The following is a 23,258-nucleotide window of genomic DNA, read 5'->3' as shown; positions in this document are numbered from 1 at the left end:
GCTCAAGGCCCTCTTGCTCATCCTACTGACCACATACAAACGTCACCTTGTATGGATGGCTAACACATGCCCTTTCTTTGCATCCCTCGTGGCTCTTGCTCCATGGCATTAACCATAAATTGCTTGCTTTCACTTTTATTTTATTTTTTGCCTGGACTACTCTCATACAAGCTGCCCTCTTGCATTTACCACTGAAAGCTCCACTCCTGCTGCCACCAGGCCAGCAGTTGGCAGCCTCCATCCGCTGTCTGGAGAACTGCCAAGCAAGCTCTTCACGTTTTCTTTGACACTGCTTCTTGAACTGGCGAGAAGGGCTAAATTCTCACAAAACCATGTTATTCAGCCACTTTCTTACCAGCTTCAGGGTGTCTGTGCAAACCATTGCAACTCTGCCCACCAAGAGTACTGCCACGATTCTGTATCCATCTGCTGACCTCTGCCTTATGGTTCAATTAAAAGCATTTTCAGAAGCTAAAGCACCTTTCTGTTTTGCACAGCATCAAACGTAACGTAGTCCCAAGCTCACCCCTGGTCCTGGCATCGCAGTAACACCTGCAGAATGCTCTTATTATAGAGGGACTGTGCAGCAGGACAGCAGAAATACAATACTGGAAAATGCAAAATAACACACCTAGCAAAAGTGCTTTACTTCTTACAGAAGATCTGTCATGGAGTCATGAAAACACTCGACAACTCAATAAACTAGCTCGATAGCTACCAACATAAAGCAAATGAAACAGAATTGGTCAGAAAGAACTAGAAGAGCAAAAACTAAAATACAACTGCATTGTATGAATCCACAGAGCACCTACATACTCAGTCGTGTGCAACTGTGACCCCCCTTCCCAGTTAAAAAAAAAAAGACGTAGTAAAGCCAGAAAATATACTAAAAGTGGCATGGATAATCAAAGGCAGAAAATAGGAGTACAGAATGATGTGGAGAAGATAACAAAAGCACAACTACTCCAGATGCAAGCATTAGGGAACAGCAGATTACGTTATGGAGCAGGTTCAAAAACCACACAAAAATACATTTTGCATGCCATGTGTAGTTAAACTTTGCCATCTACGATAACTTATGGGAATGAGTATCAAAAATGTATAGGTTCCGAAAGTAACTGGACAGATGCAAGGAAGAAAAATAAATCAATATCTCTGTAATGAGCTTTTAAACTCAAGGTTTTCCCATTGGGCTCAAGAAGTCTCTGAGCTGCAGATTCTTGGATGGGCATTAAGGAATGGTCATAAAATATTGGTTATTGTTATTCCCTTCCCTATATATTTCCTATTGACTACTGTAAGAAGCAGGATACTAGACTGATTACTTCAGTCTGACACAAAAGAGCTATTCCCAGCTGGCGGAAAAGGATGACAAGGACTGAGCATAATATTTTGAGTACATTGGTCATACAACATTAAAAAAGAAATAGTTTACTACTTGTATTTAAATTGAAGCTAAGACGCAGATTCCACAAAGGCACAGAAGGACAACCTTTCTGAAGTGCTCTACGGACACGGCTATTTGCATATACAACACACGGGTTCTCTCTCTCCTGTGCCCAAACGGTATTTAGGATCAGGAACTTGCAGCCAGTCACGTACCCTTAATATAATTTATTTGCCCTTTAGCCACAAGCCTTCTTGATCTTAGACAAAACTGTATGCAATTGTATTCAAGATCAATCCCTTTGCAACACACACAGGCTCTGTTTCGGTGATGGCCCTACCCAATCTGTTTGAGTACACATAGATTTTTGGGTGAGGTCAGATTTTTGTTGACTTAGCACATCAAAACCAGATCAGCAGAGACCAGCGAGTACCTGAGCCAGCTGGGGACAGGATGACAACAGGATGACCTCTGACAGTGTTCAGAAAACCCAGCCCTTTCACTAATACTAAGCTTTACTTAGTTTAACAAATTACCTGAGAAAACTTTCAGGAAGGGAGAGAAAACAGAAAGAAAAAAAAAATTACCCACTTTTTTTGGTGGACTGTGTTTTATCTGTCAAATCTTACAGGTAGTCATAAGAATTATATAGTAAACAAACAAAAAATCACATGGAAATCACACTAATGCAGGTGTCTGCGGTGATATTTACCCTGATATTTTACTAGGAAAGTTTTAAAGCCTTCCCATGGTTTGACTACGTACGGTAGACTACCCTGCTTTGGTTACACATGAATTCTTAAATGGTCTAAATGCAGTTTTTAATGGATAAATGAAAGCACACAGATTTACAGCATCTATCTTCTTTTAAACGTAAAGCTGTAACAGAATTCTCCAACAAGTTGTTTTCAATTACAAGCTGGGTTTTGCTTAAGAGTTATTTACTCTATTTGGGATTTTCTTAAATCTTCCCAGATTGCAAAATATTTACACAAACTTACACACACGAGGAGAAGTAGGCAATTTCAGTCACAACCGTAAAAGTTAATCTTCTCAGTTATGTCTACAATGTCAAACTTGGGAGCTGTAATTTCCCCTTCACGAAGCATCAGTGGCCACGGGGTGCAGTCATGCAAGGACGGAGAAGGGGCAGGAGAGGATTTTGTGCTTCTTCCCAACACATCCGTCGGTGCATTGCGAGGCAAAAATGGCAGGAAAGACAAAGCAAGACCTGCACTTGTTTATACCTGATGAACAGGAGTGAAAATTAGGAACTGCCATAAATCCAGTAAGACTTATTAGTTGGATTGGTAAGGTAAAGCATGTCTCTTCCTTCATAGACTAAGCAGAGCCTTAGACGTTTAGAAATAAGATACCTTATTTTGGGGAGGGAGGTGGGGTAAGGATGCTACAGCCCCTCAGCGGGCACCACCAGCACTACTGCAGAGGCTACAAGTGATTCTCTCTCAGAAGTCAAAGAGGGGAGAGGCTCCGCTGTAAAACACTGTCAACACTTTAAAAATAATAACATAAAAAGTAAAATTAAAATCCCACAGTCAAACCCTTGAAATTTCTAACAACATTGTCATTTCTGCCATCGGCCCTGGGCCGGGAATGGTCTGAACAACGTGTGCGTTCCTCTTGTGACCCGAAAGGCACACGGATGAGCAGCAACCTCCCTCCTTGTGCTCAGGCTGACTGGTAGCCCCGCCAAAATCAGCTCAGAGTTGCACAGCTGACTTAAAAACTGGCACGAGCCAAGCTCCGCACACTCCGGCTGCAGAAGCCAACGTTAAGTTACCTGTGGGGGGCTACTTTCTGCTTCCAGTTATTCCTAGCACATCTCCTTTGAAAGTCAGGGAAGTAAAAACCCCGAAGCGCAGCACACTTGAGAAGAGGCAGGGAGAAGCAAAGGCTGGAAACCCATCTCTCGGGCATGCTCTCTTCCAAGGACAAAGCGGCCTTTCAAAGCCCCGAGCTGCCACGCTGCCAGATCCTCTGCATCTTGCTCTCAGCCCCATCGAGTTCTCCGTCACCCAATTTGGAAGCCTGCGTCTACTTTTTAAATCGTAAAGTGTCAGCATCCATTGTTTTCAAAGACTGTTTCTTGTTTGGTCTATACAATTAAAAATTTTTTTATTTATTTTTAATCCCAGCAACTACAACACAGAACACCCCTGTGCTTTTATTTCTTACTCAGATTTAAAATGCTTAATTAAAAAGGTAGAGTAAAAATAAGATATGTATTATCAAACTCTCTACATTTAACATCAATTTTGGTGGAAATGTTGTGTGTTATGACAAAAGCAAGCCAACAAAAGTACTGCAGCTTTTGGAGGCATATGAAAACTGCAAACTCATTCAGAGATGGATGGATCTCCATCAGGGGTATTTCACCTTTTTCATTAATTTCTGTCAAGAATTCTATTTAGCATACTAAGTAGAATAATATTTTTCAATTCCTTAATAATTTTTAAAACATGAAATAGCACATGAATTGATGATGCTGGCACGCCTAGCATCTCACATTTGTTTTTTCTTCAGTAACAATGCAGGGATGAAAACCTCATCGTTCAAACTCTGCTGATTCCTAAAACATTTCCCCAAATGTGTCCCACAACCATTGCCAAGTGTTAGCCATGGTTTATCTATGCTTGAAACAAGTTAGCCAACACCACCGCTAAAATCATGACAATTCAGACAGCTCAAAAATTAAGTCTATTTAAGATTTTTTCCAGCCGCACCAGCATCATGACACTTGAACATTTCAGAGCTGCAGAACTCCAGGCTTCTCACAGCTGTTTGCTGTCAAGAACAAACAGAAAGGCTATATTCAATCTGAAGTTTCATTACCATACTCTTAAAAATACAATTTATATGAATGGTTTTCAACACCTGCTTCTTTCTTAACTCTGTAATTAATGCTCAGATCAATCAAGAAAACAAAAAGGAAAAAAAATAGGATATTAGTTGTACTTGACAGCCTTAGGATAAACCCTTACGTTTTTGAAAGGCAAAAGCTCAGCGGTGGGAGGGGAGCAGAGGGAGCACTGAACATAAGGGCTGTCTTCTGCACCAAGCCGAGGAAGGTTTCAATTTCATAGCTGACTTCTGTGAAATAAATTCAAGTTATTGCTTGGGGGACAGTTAGAATGACAAACATTTATTATATTAAAAAGAAAAAATCTCAGATATTTTCACAATTTTTCTTTTTTTTTCTTCTTTTTTTCTTTTTTTTTTTCTTTTAGCTGCAGCATTTTGTTCACAAGCTTTTCTCTATTTAAAGTTACCTGCCAGTGAATCATAACAGTAACAAAACAGGAGATGAACCTCCTGCCATCTGAGGTTCTTTTCGGTTTTTAAAAGTTGAAGTTATCTAGGATTATCAGACACATCTTAAGAAGAGAACACGGTAACTTATAAGTAAGTATTCTGCTGATACCAGTGTTTATGGGAGCAAGAAAAGTTTAGAAGAGTGGCTAGTGTTTTCTCCTGAAGTTTTTAAGACTTCTGAAGGAACAGACCCCACAAGCTATTTCTAACTCAGATTCTTCCATCCTTTGACTTACATTTGCCATGTAGAAGACAAGAAAGGAATTATTTAACTTACACGTCCTTTTCTGTCCTAGGGTCATCAATGCCAGGCGTTTTTCATCACAAAGTGCTCTCATTGTGAGAATGACCGGCACCAGACCACACAACAGAAATACAGAAGTTCACCTGAAGGCCTCCCAAAATAGTGCCCTTCACAGAAACCGTGACCTTGCCAAGAAAATAACCTGTGTAAAGCAGAACAAGCGGTAGCGAAGAGCCGAAGGTCCTCCTTCCACCTGACGGCGCCCCCCTTTGCTTTCCCCCAGGCGGAAGGAAGCAGCCTGAAACTAAAGCAGCAAGTGGGATGAAACTAAATGGTTTTCTTTCTGAAACCCCATCAAGTCTCCACTAAGACTGAAACGAAGCCTGTTGAATTTGCAGCCTAAAGGTAGAATTTGCTCTCCGCAGACAGCTGGCCCAAGCCCAGAAGGGCTCTCGCTGCTGCTGCCTTCGAGTTCAGGAATTGTCAGGACTGATGGCAACAAATTATTTATATCTATGCAAAAATATGTACAAATTGCTCAGGATTAAGGAAAGCTCCCCCTTCTCCACTCCTCCAGGCATGTTAATATTGTCCCCTCTAATAAAACTCCTTAAAAACGAAACATTGTTCTTCCCAAGCTATTAAGATACGTAACACTTAAAACCACATTGTGCAGGAACAGACCCATTACACTTCTAGCATCTGCCTCGTCTAGACTTTTTAATTTTTATTTTTAAAAGTATCTACCTCAACTGGGAGAAAAAATAAAAAAAAGGAAATTCTGTACTGCAAATAGAAAAGTGTGAAGAAAAACCTAGGGAGTATGGAGAAAAAAATTTCTATTACTTGTTTTTAAATACAACACCAGATTCATCCTCTGCTTTAGGTTGCTGGCCTGAATGCTGTTAAACCAATGCCTCCACCTGAGGCTGACCTCTTTCCCCAGTACCTGGGGACAGCGGTGACATTCAAAACAAGCAACCCCATTTTGGTACAGCTCCACAACTGGCTTCATGCAGGAACCACACCGCCTTAAAGCTGATTTCTCTTGAAAAATGTTAGAAGATTTTTAATCTTTTCCATGACCTCGCGTATCTGGAAACAAAATCAGTGTCAAACGTTTAAGGACACAGACCACTCTCTGCAACTCCCTTTCCATCTTTCCCCCCGACCCTCATGTTTCCTGTCCTATTTGTCCTTTCAAAGCTTTTTACAGAGTGATACTAAATATGAATTCATTTAATTTCAGATTTGACATCCTTTGTGCTTCGCAGTTTCCACCCTTGCGTACCATGTCCAATATTGCTTGGTGTCTAATTACATCTGGCATTTAGCCTGTGAACAGTGAATTTTTGCCACGCAAAAACAAGCAGCGAGCACAGAATGAAATTTGAAGCAGCCTATTTCACTATTTCCTTCATGAAGAATACTGGGGACTGGGTTATGTCGAAGAGGAAAAACATGCTTTAAAAGATACTGCACAAGCTGTGGATTAAGTCCCATTTAAAACACCCCCAAATAATGGCAGAAGTAGCACTACCTTTACTTGCCCAAACGTTTTCTGGCAGAACCTGAAGCTTACATGCTCAGCTCCTTTGAAAGCCAGCAACACCACCGAACTTCTGTTTTCTGTTTTTCTGTTTGCCCCGGGATGAGCCGTACAGCATGCAACCTGCCCCTCCCTGAAGCTCATTCCAGCGCATCTCTCTCTTCTTTTCAACTCTCACAACTGGAAATACCTGAGGAAAACACAGCCAAGTCCCTACAGACACATTATGATAGGCAGTTTTCCCAGCTCTGAGTTTTTGAGCAACGTTGATGCTGACGGTTATCCTGGCGCATCGACCAGTTGCACCAGGATACCGTCACCCCGGAGATTAAGCACAAACTGAAAGTACAAAGTCAAGCGTTTCAGGTTATACACAGACAATTTCTAAGTAACTCAGGACATCCTGCGCTCGCTAAACACAGACATCACTGCAACAAAGCTGCTTTAATTTTTCAGCACAGAACAAATTTTTCATCGAAGTGGAAGGCACTGGAGACAGCAGGCAGACTAACAAACAGAGAAACCAACTCACCATGTAGGCAAACTGCTGCTGAGCAAGATAACAACTGCTTTATCACCATTTTACTCCTTGCAGAATATCGGTGAAGGTGGCTGAAGTGATCCTGCAATCTGCAGTTCTGCTGATAGCTGAATCCTGCCCATCTCCTAACTGGGTAGTACAACAGATTAAATGGGTAACCGATTCATCTGATGTGGCAAGCCCCGCGTCTTCACAGTTGTGATGTAATCCACGGTGGCAAATTCTATATGATTTCAGAATCCTGGTATCCTACTTAAGACTTAAAATAGCCCATACTATGACCTTCTATTTATTTTGGCTAGCCTACATTCACTACCACGAAGCCAAGTTCTTTCAATTGGAAAACAAAACTTAGGTTTCTGGAACACGGGACTCCCACGTACCAGACCTCACATGCACAGAAGAGATGCAGCATCAAAATAAAGCGCTTGCCCTGAACTAGTAATTACTGACTGTGGTCAGCTCCAAGAGACTTGTTCCCCCAACGGTCGCAGAATGGTCCTATTCACTTTGTAATTATTTGGAGAAAAAATAGACGATTTCTGTACATCAGCAAAGACTGACTAATTCGCTTTGATGTCTGAAGACAGAACAGATGTAAGAGGTGCCAGAGCTGGAATATTCTCCCATGGAAACAGAGCACTTTAAAGGGATACGTGTGCTCAGCAGAACTGGAAGAAACCTTGCCTCCCCACACACGCTGCCATCCTTCGAATCAACTCTTCTTTCAGATGTCCTGGCCTCGCGCAGCCTGACGTAACGACGACTCGGCCCCACGCTGTGAATGTATTTTGGAGAGATGGTGCTAAGGTCAGACATAATCCTCGCCCTTCTTCCATTTGGCAATGAGAGTTGAGAAAATTAAGACTGAAGCTGCATCAGTACCGTAAGGCAGAAAAGGCAGCAGTGCTCACTAGCAGAAGTACTGGCAGGAAGAACAAAACACCGGTGCTAACAGACCATCACAGAGCTAAGAACTACAACAAAGGAGATCCAAGAAGAAACTAAACGTGCTGAGAAATAGTTTGGTGCCACTGGCTGCAATTATGGAAAACAGACAACGAACGGCAGAGGTGAGGTTGCCGAATCTAGTTTACAACTTCATTTATGCTAGCAGGTGGAGCTTTACCCCAAGATTTTTATTAAATGAGCATGCTGTCAGGCTTATGATTGAAATCCAGTATTAAACGTACGCTCCTTTTCTCTCGCTAGCCCTTTCCAAGATTAAAAAAAAAAAAAAAGAAACTTGGCAAAACCCAAGCTAAACTGCCAGCCTCCTGGCTCCTGTGAAAACAAATTTATTGCAACCACACGCAAGCTTCGGCACACCAGCCCGTAGCTTCTGCGTGCCGCCCTCCGAGCCCTCTTTGAAGGCGTGATTGGGAGGGCTGATGCACCAGCACAGCCGATTCCTCCTCTCTGCGCACATCAGGAGCTGCCCCGGCAGCAGCATCCCTCTCCAGGCAGCTCCGGCAGAAGGGATTCTCCTTCTCTTCTCTTATTTTCCCCCCCTCCTTCCTTTCCAACGCCCAGATTTGCACAGGTGGGTTTCAGACCTTCACAACTCAAGTGATGCTTCTGTTTTGCTGCATAGGTTTGGGGGATTTTTTTGGTGTATCTGGATTCAATCTGATTATCGTAAAACAATGACCCAAACCCACTTAAAATAAAAAGAAACAAGAAAAAAATAGAAAAGAAAAGCATTTTTTTTTAAACTAAATGTTCTCAAACAGTCTGCCTTGACAATGACCTGCCAACTATCTTGAAGAGCTGTTATATAAAATTTGGAAATTACATGTTAGTATTTAAACAAAATAAGCTCTACAGTTCTTCTTAAAAGCGATCATTTTAGCAAAATGCTCAACTTCAGATAAGTTAGTTAAACATTTCTTGGAACACCATTTCTCAGTAATCCCTTCAAAATACATGCTTTTTCCAACAGAAAAGCCCTTGTGTTCACCACTGTCACTATGTCAAAGTGAAGATGGAAGAGCAACCTCAAGGGCCGGGTCAGAAAAGCAAAGAGATAACTACAGCAGGTAGCAGTGTCCTGCTAACAACGGGACATTTCAGGCTCACTTCCATGACACTGATCCTATACCTCTCTCCACTTACTTCTAGCATAGCGCTTTGAGACCCACGTTCCCTTGAAGGAAGCTTCCACCCCATCTTTTGGCGATATAAAAGACACTCACACATTTCATCTAGGCACTACATCAATACAACTACTCTTTTCTACAGGTACACAGATAAAAATGACATTAAATGGAGTTTAACATCTTCAGGTTAGCGTATTTCAAAAAAAAAAACAAAAAAAACTAGGTCTTTAATGAAAAGGTATCTTGAAAAAAAAATACGAGCCATTTATGCCACCATCCCCATTAATCCTTCTGAGGATTAGACAATGTTCCTTGTTTCTTATTTAAATTTTCTCTAAAAAATTATCCCCTTATTCTAAACTTCCAGAGAAACAAGACTTAAATTTTACTTGGTATCATTTTTAAAACAACTTACACGCATGCAAATATATTTTTTTAACTTTCTTAATAAAACAATTTCTCCAGATCCGCAACACCATGCTGTTTTCTGTGAATGTCTGCCAAAATAACTACATCCTTTTAAAAGAAACAACCAAAACATCAAACTCCAAACCACTGCATTAGGTTAAACAAGCAAGCTGCACTGAATTGTTTTAGTCTTGGAAACTCCAAATATCTTTAAAAATGCCCTCTGAGAAACAACATATGCGAAAGTATCATTTTTATGCAACAACAAAACAGCAGAAATGGGACTGAAGTTTTAAGCATCGTTGCTACAGGAAAGCTTTTTGGATACAGGATCAAGGAGAAAGGCAAGGAGATGGGAAAATAAAGCAAAAGGGTACAACAATTAAGTCAAGTAATGGGCCCTAGGAAGAAGGGAGACTTGAGCTTAATTCTTGAAAAGGATGCCTGGCTTCAAACTGTTGAAATAGTGAGTCAGCTCTCTAATATTTAACCACAAATGCCTCCTAAAACTTGAGGCCCACAGCTCTTGCCAATTCTTCAAAGCCAGCAAAGTGCCAAATCTGCTAACTAAGTGGCACTGAATTTATATTTTGCATTATTCTGACCTCTGAAATAGTGTTCATTCCAACATTTCAGGAAAGGTTACGTTTTGCTTTTATGTTTTTGACATGTTTTGCACATAGTCTTCTAATACATTAATTAAAATAACATTAAAAAGCCTGCAAGGTTTGCCTTACCCAAATTAAAAGCAGACGCAGTAACATATTAGCAAAGCTAAGACCATGCTACTGTGTTTTATAAAAAATAAATAAAAAAAAAAATACTGTTTTGGTATGTATTCTCAACTTGTGTCCTTCCTTATCCATACATTGGTTTCTGTTTATCAAAAAATTGCTAGCATGTGGATAAAAGTAACCTGGCATTACCCAAACATCTTGCTTTTATAGCTGTGTTTTTGTTGTTGTTGTTTCTTGGAAAACTGAAAGTCCCATCCTTACAAGGTGTCACTAAATCTGGGTTCTTTTAAAAATCGTTTGTCACCTCTATTTATCGCTGCTCCCTTTTCTGCAGAAAATCCCTTTCATCACACTTGAAAGACTGCTGAATTTCTTAGTTCAGTTCACATGCCTCCTCATGTGCTTCTCATACGTTTCTTCTTCCCACTTGAAGGAAGAATTCCAACTGCCATTTAACCCCACCTCCCCTACGACCCCAGCTTAGGGTGTACGAGGGGAAGATTAACAATAGCTATTTGCATTCTCCGCAAAAGCCGGACTACGTAGACTTCACCGGTAGCTGATGAGAAGCGAGATCCATGATCTTAGTTAGATCCATAATCTCGTTACCACTGAATTACATCTGTCAAAAAGCAAGTGGGTTATTTTTTTTTCTTTGCATTTGCAATGAAAACGAGCATACGTACATCTAGCGTGGCTGATTTCTTCAACCATCCTAACCCGTCCACGAGCTGAGCTCTACCAAGTGATTCACATCCTGATCTTCCCAGCAGATTTAAGTAAAACCCAAACCTAATCATATTTGGGCATCAAAGCAACCCTTTTCTTCTGTTTGCTGCTGAATCTCTTACTGTCAATTTACACACAATTAAATAGCACTTCACCCTTTACAACATCTTCATCTGTTTTGAGTACTCCTTGGTTAGTGATTTAACAGACTCCCAATTAGCCTAACTGATGCAGGCCCTAAAAAAGTTTTATTTTTCCTATCTGAGGTGGAAGTTACCAAAAAACTGGACTGTGATCTGCCAGTACACTGGATAGAAAACTTCCACTAAACTAAAAATCTTTATTTTCTTAGTGTGCTACAAGTAACACAGGTTAGAAGTCCCATTTACTTGTATTATATTTTTGATTTTCAAAAAAAAGCTCCTCTTTCGGTTTTAGAAAATGTTTGTTTCTTGAACACTGCTGAAACATTGAACAGAAATTTCTGTAGCAATCCAGATCTCTCTATACAGAGCCCTACCAACCTTTATTCTGTTAGATGAATATTTCACCACTGGAGACAACTGCTGCCCAATTTTAACATCACAGAGCATCTTCTTTTATTAAAGAATTAACATACCTGCCTACAGACTCCATACTGAATTGTCCACTTTTCACAAATACCTCATAAAGATTGTAAAGAACTGTAAAAGTAATATGAGAACGACAGGTAACAGGAATGGAAATGGGCGTGTACGAGTGTGCATGTACGTGTGTCAGTGCCTTGGCACCAGAACGTGGATTAAAAGCTTAGCTTGGGCTGAGAAGGAAGAACACAGGTCCCCGACCTCTGCCAGTGGCAGAGCCTGGAGGACGGCAGCATCACATCACATAGATCAGTCCCCTTCCCGTTAGCCAGCCCGCAACACAGCCTACTGGCATATATTTAAAAACATTTATTACAGAAAAACAAAGGAGAAACAGACGATGAACAGCTGCCTGTCCTAAGATTTATGGAAGCTGAAAACTAAAATGACCATGCCACAATGCTGGATGATCACTAAAGGATATAAAAGGTCATCCAAAAATTAGTTTGTCACCAGCAATCAAGAGGAACCCCCGAGGTGTCACGAGAATTTGACAGCTTTCTTCCTGTCCTGTGCTGCTCACAGGGGATCCTGGCCAACACACTTGGGCTCAAGTCTTGGTCCTTGTTGAGTGAGTGGACATGAGGCTGCAAGCAAATGACATCTGTCAGAGAACGAGTGACGACTGATTTAGAGATTGGAGAAACAAGGGCATCACCTTGCCCTTCTATAGGATCTTGCACCAAATTTTGTTACACCGTTATTCCTAAAAATATATCTTTAATCAATGCTGTAAAATAATTCCACTGAATTGCTAGTTTCATTTTAAAGTTAACTTGAATAACTATTTGCTCGCTTTTACTTCTCAAAATAATGGATTATAATGTAAGAATGTACGTGTTTCTTGCAAACTCAGCCATGTTTTAAAATCCCCCAATACCATCAGTTGTGGACTTCACACTTTGCTACTACTTAGATAATTATTTTAGAAAGCCGTGATGGGAAAAAAAATAATCTGTTTTTTCAACTATATCTGTATCATGTGGAAAAGTGTTCTGGGGTGAGATGGTGGGAAATGGAAAAAATATCTGATTTTATTCTTCTTTGTGTTAAGAATGAACTCAAGACATTACTGAAGGTTCTTTCTCAGGCATTTTATAGTCCCAAGTTAGTAATTTGAAAGTCTGTTTGTACAGTGAAGGTGCCAATTTTGAAGAGCAGGATTTTACACTAAAATGAAGACTCCCTCACCATAGAAGTCACATTTAATTTTATTTAAACATGACCTTCCTTAAGATTCCTTCCACTAACCAAGTGGAAGATGTCTTTTAGAGAACCACTTCCATGGAAGGTTTTTGGGGTTAAACTCTCTACTTTGTGTCAATTCTGTGCAAGGTTTTCAGGGTTAAACTCTCTACTTTGTGTGTCACGCAACATTTATAAGCACTGGTACCTTCAATTACACAGAAAAGCCATAATTCTTTAAATCAAGAGTATAAATCATATTCATCACGTTATACTGAAATCATCACCTTCGATCTTAAGTGGCAGATAATTTTTAAGGAGAATAAATGATCTTTATGGATTCTTGTCTTGATAGCAGATGCATGTTTTGTGATCAGCAACTGCGGCGCCTGAGTGTGTGCAGCACACGCTGCCATGCAGTGGTCACATCCTTTTTCTTCATTGCAACATCAAGATGTATATAGCAAGCAGCCCCCACCTGCTTGTAGCTCCTCATTTTCAGCGCAGTGTTTGTAGCAGGACTGGGTTTCAGAAGCGCATATGAAGGCTCAGCTGCAACCCTCTCTGAATGAGCAGAACTGCATTCAATGGCATCCTCTATGTACAAGTACACGCTGATTTTATGATTCTCTATTATTTCATGAGGGAACCTTACATGCTGCAAACATCTGCAACTTCTAGATATGAAGAACAAGGCCGATGTACTTGAAAATACCACACCAGGACTTCAGACACAGTGCATGATGAGCTGATTTGGTTTACAGTTAGCATGGACAAGCATGTCCTTGCCTAGCCATTTTGCCAGCATCCGATGGCTATACTGAATGCCTATTTTCTCTTGTAACAGATTCATTCTACAGACAGCGGAAGATCCCAGTACTTTATTATTATTATTATTAGCAGATGGAGCTAATTATTATTACCATTAACGCGGATGGAGCGTGCTGCGGAGGCACGGGGAGCAGCAGCAGCCGAACCCTGGCAGGGCTCACGGGCAGGCACCGGGGGCAGCAGGATGAAGAGGACGGCAGGGCTGCTCAGAGACACGCCGGCACCTTCCGGGAGGTCGGTCTCGCGGCAGCAGGAGGCTGCCCGGTACCACAGGCGTGAGGCGCCGCCATGTGCCCTCCTGCCCGCTCCCAGCCACAGGTGAGCGCAAACTCTCACCCATCTCCACGGTGAGCTGCGTCGTGGAGCAAGGCCAGCTGGAAACGTATTTTTGGAAGGTTGTGTTGCAGCCAGCTTAGCTTCCTGAGCTGCCTCCCTGCTGGCCTGGTGACAGGGCTGGCGAAACAGAGAGGAGGCAGGAATGTGCGGGGAGAGCGAGACTACAGCTGGCCGCTCTCGGAGCTCAGCTGGAGCGTCATGCCGAATCCCAGCTTCGTTAGCACAATCTGACCACAGATGAAGTGCCTCTCGTCCCTCCTCCTGCTAAAGCGTACCTCATCTCTGATAAATGTAAGTGAAATACATTTACTGCTATACAAGCAAAAAAATAGTAAAAAAAAAAACACGTGCCTACATTTCCACTGTCTTAGGCTGCGCTTCTTAGAAATGCTCCTCTAGTTAGCCATCGCTCCCATACATCGCTATTTCACTGATAGCTGGCCTGGGTTAAAAATGATCGTCTTCCTTGCTGGGCTATTCTTAATCTGCACCAGCTTCCGATCAGGTTGGCCACGTGAGCACACAAGCACAAGACGGGGGTGGCACTGCTTATCCCAACAGCACCCCAAGGCTTTGAAACACTCCTGAAACTACACCCACAGATACACCTTTGTAGTTACCCTACTCTGTGTTGCAATTAAATAAGCGATCATACCTTGCTGTCAGTGTGAAGTCAGGGGAACACAGATGAACAGGCAGTCTGTTAACGGGGAACATGAATAAAGACACGGTTCTGACCCATCTGTGGGACTCCGCTGAATTTTAAAGCAACCACAGCAAGGAAAACGCATACCCTCCTGATACGACAATATTCTGTAAGATGACAGGTAACTTTATTTACTGAATTTAAACAGCCAATTTGCTGCTTCAGGGGATTACAAGTCCATCCAAAGCGTGATATAAAAACCAATTATTCATAGATTTTTACATCTACGGCACCATGACTGTGTGGGTGAAACCTTGGGTCTCTAAAAAAGTAGCACAGTTGTTTTAAAAAAAAACAACACAGCATGTAAAATACTTTGGCATGAAAACATTTAAATAAAAAGCCCACAAAGCCTGCTGGCACTTACTTTGACAAGAATGGAAATAAAAATAACTCACTCAATTCTAGTTCAAGTTCAATTCTAATTCAAGTTTGTATTTTAACTTTAATTTCTAAGATTCAATATCATAAACTAGACTCCCACTACAGATGAATGGAAGCAAAAACCGATTCAAACAGATATTTAATTGACTTCTAGACTCCCTTCCAGAATTGCTAACTCCCTTCTAGAGTTACTCTCTACGTGAAAACTCAAAGCAGTAAAACATCTATACAAAGATTTGCCTTGTTATATTTCTCTGCTCCAGCATCTTAACAAATATTTCTTTTAACTAAGGGAAATCACTTGTTACTCTTGTTGATATTCAAACTCCTGTAAAGTACGTAAAGAATCTTCTCGCTCCTTACAACACATTGCAACTGCTCAGGAAAGCCCTGGGAACAATATGCAAACAAACCAGCAAAACCCCAAGCCAGTTTTTTTGGTGCATTTTGTTGGCTTTCCGTAGGCAAGGTCTGGGGGCAGAGTTTCCAACATGCTATTGAGAGCAGAGAAATATATTTGCTTATCTTTTTGAAATAAAAACAATTTCTCTCAAGAAAAGTTCACAGGGTAACAGTTCTGGAGGTAAATCCAGATCTGTCACATACCCAGAAGACGACTACACGTCCTCAAAAATCAGCTTTCAAAGGTAGCGGGCTAAAACAATATAAAAAATTAGTAATTTAACTACATAGAAAAGAACTAGCCAGTTTGGGTAAAAATGTAAAACTCAGCTAGAGAGACCGACAGCTGACAGCCTCTCACCAGCAGCCTGGTGCAAGCTCAGGAGTGATGCTTTACTCACCATCTCCAGCTGACAGGTACAGAAATCCAATGCTTGACGTGCTAGGAAAAAAAGTTTTTTATGTAATACTTTCTCAGCACACCAGAATTCCAAAACCAGCTCAGCTGAAACAGCGTTTTCCAAGGAGAGGATTTGTTTTTACTAGTTTTAACAAAATGCAGCAGATTAAAAGGTATTTCTGAGGAACTACTGCATACATATTGTACTAGCTGAACACTGCCACCTGAGACCCCTGCACATTGTTATATTTTGTGCAGAAACACGTTAACGACTGCTGAGGTGCTCTCTGGTGTTCAGAAGAGATGCGGGACGCTGCCAGATCCCTGAGCTGTCCTATCCTAAGCAGGTGAGTTCATTACAAATGGATTAAGATGGGATTTCTGGATTTAGAAGTTATAGCTTAGTAAATATTTGCACCCAGAAATCACTGGTCAAATGGAAAAAAAAAAAAAGATTGTTTACACTTCAAGAGGAGATAACTTGATAGAACCTCTGAGAATAAGAAATCTGTTTTTAAAAGCCATTAAGTATGAAAAACACCAAATAATTAAACATGCAATAAATACATGGTAATTAATGTCTGTAATCAACTGACAAGAAAACTAGTGGAGCTTTGATCTCTTGAGTAGCTCCAAAACCAACGTCAGATACCTTTCTGAGTATATTATTTAGGTAGAAAGTTAACTGGTTTCACTTCAAGAGTAAATGGGTGAGATGTAATAGTTTGTCTGAACAAAAAGGAATCAGACCAGGTTCCTCCTGCCCTTAAGCAACGAGCAGCTAACAACAAATGCTGGCATTACCAAGCAAAAACAGAACAAAAGAGCAAACCTCTCTTCAATATTCAAAGGCATTTAGAAGCCATTTTAGAGTAAAAACTACAGACAAACTTGGTGATAATAAAACGTAATGTATCCCTTCCAAGGCGTACGCGTTATCATATCACCCTGTCGCATGTAAGACCGATGTAAGTTACAGAGCACCCATCATCCCAGTGCCGATCCCTCTGCTGGGTGGAGAAGGGCAGCCGGGTGACCGCACCACCACCGCCCATAGCAGCAACCGCGGCCAGGACCTCTGGAGTCCAGGAGGCCTGGAAAACCCCCCGCAGATCTCACTGCCCATCCTTCCTGCGCTGATTTGACCTTCTCCCTCCCTCACAGCCTCCATTAACTTCACCCTTAATTTCAGTACAGGCAGTTATGAAATCTTACGTGTAGCTCTGTACTTAAACACAGGTTTATCTAACACCCTGCTCCATGTAACCATTCGAAGCCACAACTGTAAGGACATCAAACATACAGCTTGATGTGTACGGGCTCAGAAAAAGCAAAACATACAACCTCTCAGGAAACTAGACAAAGACAAAACTTGACCCAGACGAAGCCTCCCGGGGAGCTGCAGCTATACCTTGTGCGCCGTCAGCACGCAGCACCAACAAACCCACTCCTTTTCGTAAGCCTGTAGTGTAAACAGTCCACAATACTAAAAGGGTCAAGGGAATAAAAAGTAACGGCCACTGACCTTGAAATAAAAGCATTTTCAAGACACGCTGTGCCAGAAGTACTTTACTTGCCCTATAGGAACTGTATGCTAAGAGAGAACATTAAAAAGCGAGTCCAAAGGTCCTTACATATGGATCTCAATCACGTGAGACTCAAATCCTTCCCGCTGCCATTTTCAGGGCTTTGCTTGTAAACCAGGGCAAAAAGGGCAACTTGTCAAAAACTCTCCCACAATTCCTTACGAACCGAAGCCTATACAGGGACAAGGCTGTGTGGCAAGGAGAGAAGGTAGGTCAGAAGAGCACGTGCCCAACAAACGTTTCAAAAAACAGTGCCTGTGTGGCAAATGAAAAGGAGCGTGCATCACTGTAAACAGCCAGCGAGAACTTCAAGAAACAAAGAGTCATTAGGATGGTGCAACTCCTACCAACCAAACGCACAAGCTGCCCTAGCAGCCCAGCGAGCTTGTAATTTTGGGTATCGGCATGTTTTGGAGATGCATCAGGAAGCATGCTGAGCTGGTGCAGAGAGCTCTGGCCGTCAGCTGGATTGAAGCATCCATTAGTTACCTAGTCACAGAACACCAGAATTATCCAATTTGCTGCTCTCTGACGCAAAAAGATCAGTCCCTACTGAAGTCACCCAACAAACAGGCAGAAGCTGATCACCTGCACCCAGCAGGACGGTAATGTGGGCGCCGCCAGCTCCCGAGCACTCCTGCTTCCCCTTCCGATGCACTGCCTACTGGGGAGGAACGCGGGTTCCCAGAGCAACTGGTTTCAAGCAGGGTGGATTTTACACCTGGATCTTGCAACACACAAATATAGCATTGGATCCACCAATATCATCTCTTCTTCTTTGCTGTGGTGGAGGGGGCTGAAAACAGGGTTGAAGTATGATTGGTATCAGATCTGTGACAACTGCCACAAAGATTATCATTCAGTAACGGTGAGGGGAAGGAAAAAAACACCACCCAAAACAGTCAAACAAATTAACAATAGCACAAGTATCCATATTATACTCTGAGAACATTTTCCCATATAAGTGTACCTATCTATATATGTTGAATAATATCTAAAGAATTATAAGCCATTAAAGGGTGCAATTACTATTTATATCTATTTGCAATCTTAAGCTGCATCTTCAATTATCAGGAACTGATGCGTTCAAATTCCAAGTATTTATCTTTAATTGTTCTGGCTTCTCTAATTGATTCAGGAAAAAAGAGCAATATGAATGGCAGAACAGATGTTGTAACATGTGATTAACATCACAAGCTTGTCCAGTGATCCTGTGCAAACCATGGGGTTTCTGTTGTCTTCAAGCAACGGGGTCAGACGGGACATTTCTGGGGAGAACAGAGGAACAAAATTCCTGTGAAATTCTGCATCCAAGACCACCCCTTAGCAAACCTACAAGTCAGCATCAAGAATTTAAGTTTTGCATAATAATCACTCCATCATTCTGAACTTAACAGTGAGAAGAAATTGCACAGGTAATTTTGCGTCTGATACTACTCTGCACTTCAAGGCAACAGTACCAATCCGGGCAGACAGAACAGGAGCAGGCTGAAAATTACCAAAAGCACACCTGTTTTACCAGTAGCAACAAATATCTATACTGAAAAGGAGCAAAAAGGTTAAAGGAGGTGTTTCTTCTTCTACTACAAGCAAATACTCATGTTGATAAGGGTCACGTTTTATATCAAAGATTTTAATGTTACAGGCAGACATTTTTCAAAATAAATGGAATTTGAAAGCTCTTTTAACTATATACTCAAAATTAATGAAAACCTTTTAAAACCTTTGAGTTTTTCTTAAATATCCTATTTTACAATTTAAAAAGCCACATCACCTTAACCATGTCCCAGTAGCCACACCTACGTACACATGGTATAGGAGTGACTGGAGGGTGAGGAGACGGATGTAAAAAACTCCAGTTTGCAGAAGAAATTCAGCTGTACTCTACTCACATCTCATTTCCATTAGTAGTAGTACCTATGCACCTTAACCAGAGCATTTGCTATTAGTTACATAAAGGGAACAACTAAGACCACTGCACACCTTTAAAAATAGCCAGAACAGAGTGAATATTTCTAATCAAAACAATTGCCTAGCACTGCACAAAACAAGTGCCTAGCACTTTTACACTGCCAATCCCTGCTTCCTTCCCTAGGAAAAAAAAAAAAAAAATCTTACTACTCTAGTGAAATCAGTGTCCAAATGACTCAGTACTAATATTTACATATCTATCCCACTTAATTTACTGCTCATACTTATGGTGACACTGAAGCCCCCCCAAAAAAATGCCAAAATAAATCATTATTTTTAAAAACTGTAATTCTCTACTTGACCATTTTAAAGTGGTCATGAAAACAGCTTCATTATAACGTAAAGGGATATTACAGGGATCTGCTAAAATACCACAATTTCACTTTTATAGAAACCTATAGAACACCTAAGGGAAAAGAAAACAGGCTGTAGCCTCTGAAACCGCTTCCTTTCAACTTATATATTTATATATATTTAAGTACATATAAAGCTACAGTTATCTATGCAAAGTGCAATTTCAAGCAACTACTAAATTCTGTTTAAATGTTGGGGAAAATAAGGTATATTTGAGTTTCAGGATCAAGAATAGTAATTGGTACGACTCCCTAATCTAGATCTATACAAGCAGCAATCTTACATTCTGCAACGTCTGGCAGTGCAATTTTGAACTTCCATTCCCACAGCAGTAGAGGCATCAAACAAACTGCAGAAATACAGCTTCAAAAGTTTCTACATATTTAGGAACAGGAATGGCAACCATTTAGCCAGCACAGATTCTGTTTAAAAAATAAAATAAAATACTCTTACTCCTACAAAATAAGGCCATAAAACTTCACTTGAATGTACAAATTAAGAATAAACTTCTGAGATTTAAGCCATTTCATTTGGCAGACAGAAGTCACTCCCAACATTTTGCAAGTAAAAAGTCAACTAGTGATGTCAAGCATCCTCCCAAACTCCAGCCCGAGCCTTATCCAACTCATCGGTAAGTTACATTTTACATAAATACACAGCATGAAACCTTTGAAAGTTTGGGATTTGCTAAACCTGAGGACTCATTACCAACAGTTGCAGATGGCAAGATTTCTGTCCCCCTTCCCAAATGATCTGCAGCACAAAGATTAATTTAGAGTAAGAACATAAGCTTTAAGCCTTCATATTAATTATCCCATTTCACCCCGGTAATCAAGTCTATCTGATTTCTTATGGCAGCAGAAGATAAATGGCCTCCTTTCACCTTAAAATTAATATTCAGTAAACTAGAGGGACAGTAGTATGTTTTAAGAGCTTATTATACTACTTAGTATTTCAAGTTAAAAGGATATCTTTGAAATGATAACTAAGTATTGTTTGAAAATATTTTGGCACTGACACAATCTGCAAAGAATAGCCCAAGTTTTAACGTAATTATCCTTTTACAAGAATTGTGGTTTGAGAAAATACAACAACTTCATAAACATAATAATCGCTAAGCGTAATAGCCTTTGGCAGTACTGTTCCAAAGCAAGCTTGGGTATTCCAAGATAAACCATGACTCCTATTCTTTCTCTCTGTACTTTTGCAGTTAATATAGAAAATTCAAAAGCAAATGAGAATGTGTGTGTCAGACTGCACAAGCAAACAAAACGCTTCTGTCAAAGCAACACATTACATCTAGCAATAACTGAATTAGTCAACAGCAACATGTTACGGAAACTGCAAGCCAACAATATACTCTGCAAAAGCTACATTATTTTACAAAAGAGAACTAGGAAGGAACTAAAGAAATGTTAGAGCCACAGAAGAAGTGTGAAATAATCATTATGTAAATACAATGCACTTGAATCCAGGTATTATATCCATTTATTGCAATTCCTTTGTTTACTCTAGAAGACACTCTCCCCAAAACAAATCACAGAAGCTACCTATCCCCACATAATATTGCAGAAACACTGGAAGTAATTTAGAACTAAGAAACACCATCATTAGCTACTGCTAAGACAGTAAAACACCGTAATTCAAACTTTATACGTAATAGGTGATATTACACAGGTTAACCTAAGTCAAGCACCCCCCAAATGTAGAATATTCCAAAAATTCAAGTTTATTCCTACTGATTCCCAGTCCCTTTTCTTTATAAGGTAGCATTCGATCCCCTGGGCTCTTCCACTACCTCATCTTGCCCAGCTCCTACAACTTTTGTTCAACCCCACCAACCTTTACACTGCTCACGTATATGGAACACCCCAGATTTCCGCAGGTCCGGTTCTGCATCTGAATCAGATGAATTTTCTGTAACATCTGATCACCATAACACACTCCTAATTGGCTTGTTCTACAGATAATATACGCTTTTATACTGTTGCATGACTTCACAGAAATTATTTAATCCTTAGTGTTTCTAAGATTGTGAACCTGACATCTCCAGGCTCCTTCAAATAACCAACTCATTTACGTTGACTAGCTGAAAAGTGCAGATCAATTTCTGTACATTACCCCATAAACTACAGTAAGAGAATATTATCTTTTTTAATTTAGAAATAAATATTGCTTAACAAGTATCTGGAAAATAACTAGAGAAGCAAGAACATTATACAAAGCGTGTACACTGATGTTTCTTTGCAAGGAAAGAGGACTTTTAATTTAGGTTACTTAAGTTACCATATATATACATATATGTATGTATGTATGTTATGTATGTATGCATAACATCATAAGTGAGAGGGCAGCAAAACGTACTGCAGAAGGGAAAACAAACAGTTGGAAAACTTTTAAATAATATAGCACGGAACCACAGCCAGAGTACATTCATCCCCCGCTTCTGCTGTGCCAGCGGCTGGAAGCCTGTGGTATGCTGCAAGCAGGGCTCGTGTCAAACTCTGAAACCTGCCCAGTGCTGCACACTGATGCAAATCGGCTACTACAGCAGAAACGGCGACTAACTCCCCATCGACAGGAGGGTCACCAAGATTTTAGCTTATTGGCAAGAAGGGACGGAAGGAGCAGAATCTGAGAATTTCAGTTCACAAGAAATGAGGAGCGAAAGATTAATCCTAGCGTGCAGCTGCTCTAAAGCAACTAAGTCCTTTCTGTACCATGGAATAAAGTTACATTTTGTGTTTTAAAGCCTCGGTTAACTCAAGCAATTTGCTTTCCTGTAGGTAGCAAAAAGCTAAAGTTTATAAATAGCTGCTAAATGTTATTCTCAACCCAAAACTTGCAAATGGAGGAAGCTTGTTCTTCAGCATCTAACTCCTCACGGCACGCCAGATTATGTTTTCTGATGTACCTCCTTCTGTGATCAAAAGTCTCCCTTATTTCAAATTGCACTCCCAGATATAAGGGCGGAAGCTGATCAAGCACCTTTGTTATCACCCAAAATACATTAACTCCTGTAGGTCATAACCAGCTTCTAGACACGTTTTTCAGGACAGATGGATCATTTGGAACTGTGCAGAAGGAAAACTCATTATGTTATCTGCAATCAGGAAGATGCCGGTGAAATACAAAATGTTCACTTCAGAAGCTTCGCGTTTTATGGAACAGGAGGCAGAAGTAAACTAGCAACCTTTACAAATTGTATTTTAATTTAAATCACAATCTGCCTTTGTACCCTCTGCTCCATCACACTAGCTCTGATTTTCCTTTCAAGTGATTCCTCCTCTTCTCTTAAGTTTCTTCCCCTGACTTCATGGAGTTCCCTGGTTTCTTCTTCATTTCCCCCCAGGCTAAGCTCCAGAGCATCCCTGTCTGTGCTGCAGTCACAAGAGCAGCCTCACCACCGTACTGCGGCAGCAGCAAGAGGAACGATGCTTCCAAAGGGAA

The 23,258-nt window shown here is 40.8% G+C and overlaps 1 protein-coding gene across 4 annotated transcripts in view; it reads right to left on the bottom strand.

Annotated features, from left to right (window-relative positions):
• The window catches only part of FRS2 (fibroblast growth factor receptor substrate 2), a 55,981-nt gene that overhangs the window by 19,274 nt on the left and 13,449 nt on the right, over positions 1–23,258 (bottom strand). Inside the window, exon 1 of one of the 4 annotated variants that reach the window (XM_083824644.1) lies at positions 4,390–4,500. The exons of 2 other annotated variants lie outside the window; for them this stretch is intronic. The gene's annotated coding sequence lies outside the window, so the exon portion shown is untranslated. Of the gene's footprint in view, positions 1–2,388; positions 4,354–4,389; positions 4,501–23,258 lie in introns of those variants that run through there. One more of the 4 variants, XM_083824647.1, reaches the window with a different exon arrangement.

The sequence above is a fragment of the Anser anser genome (genome assembly GCF_964211835.1).
Source record: "Anser anser genome assembly, chromosome: 1".
NCBI classification, from domain to species: domain Eukaryota; kingdom Metazoa; phylum Chordata; class Aves; order Anseriformes; family Anatidae; genus Anser; species Anser anser.
The sequence above is the reverse complement of the archived record's forward strand: the minus strand, read 5'-3'. Positions and strand labels throughout refer to the sequence as shown.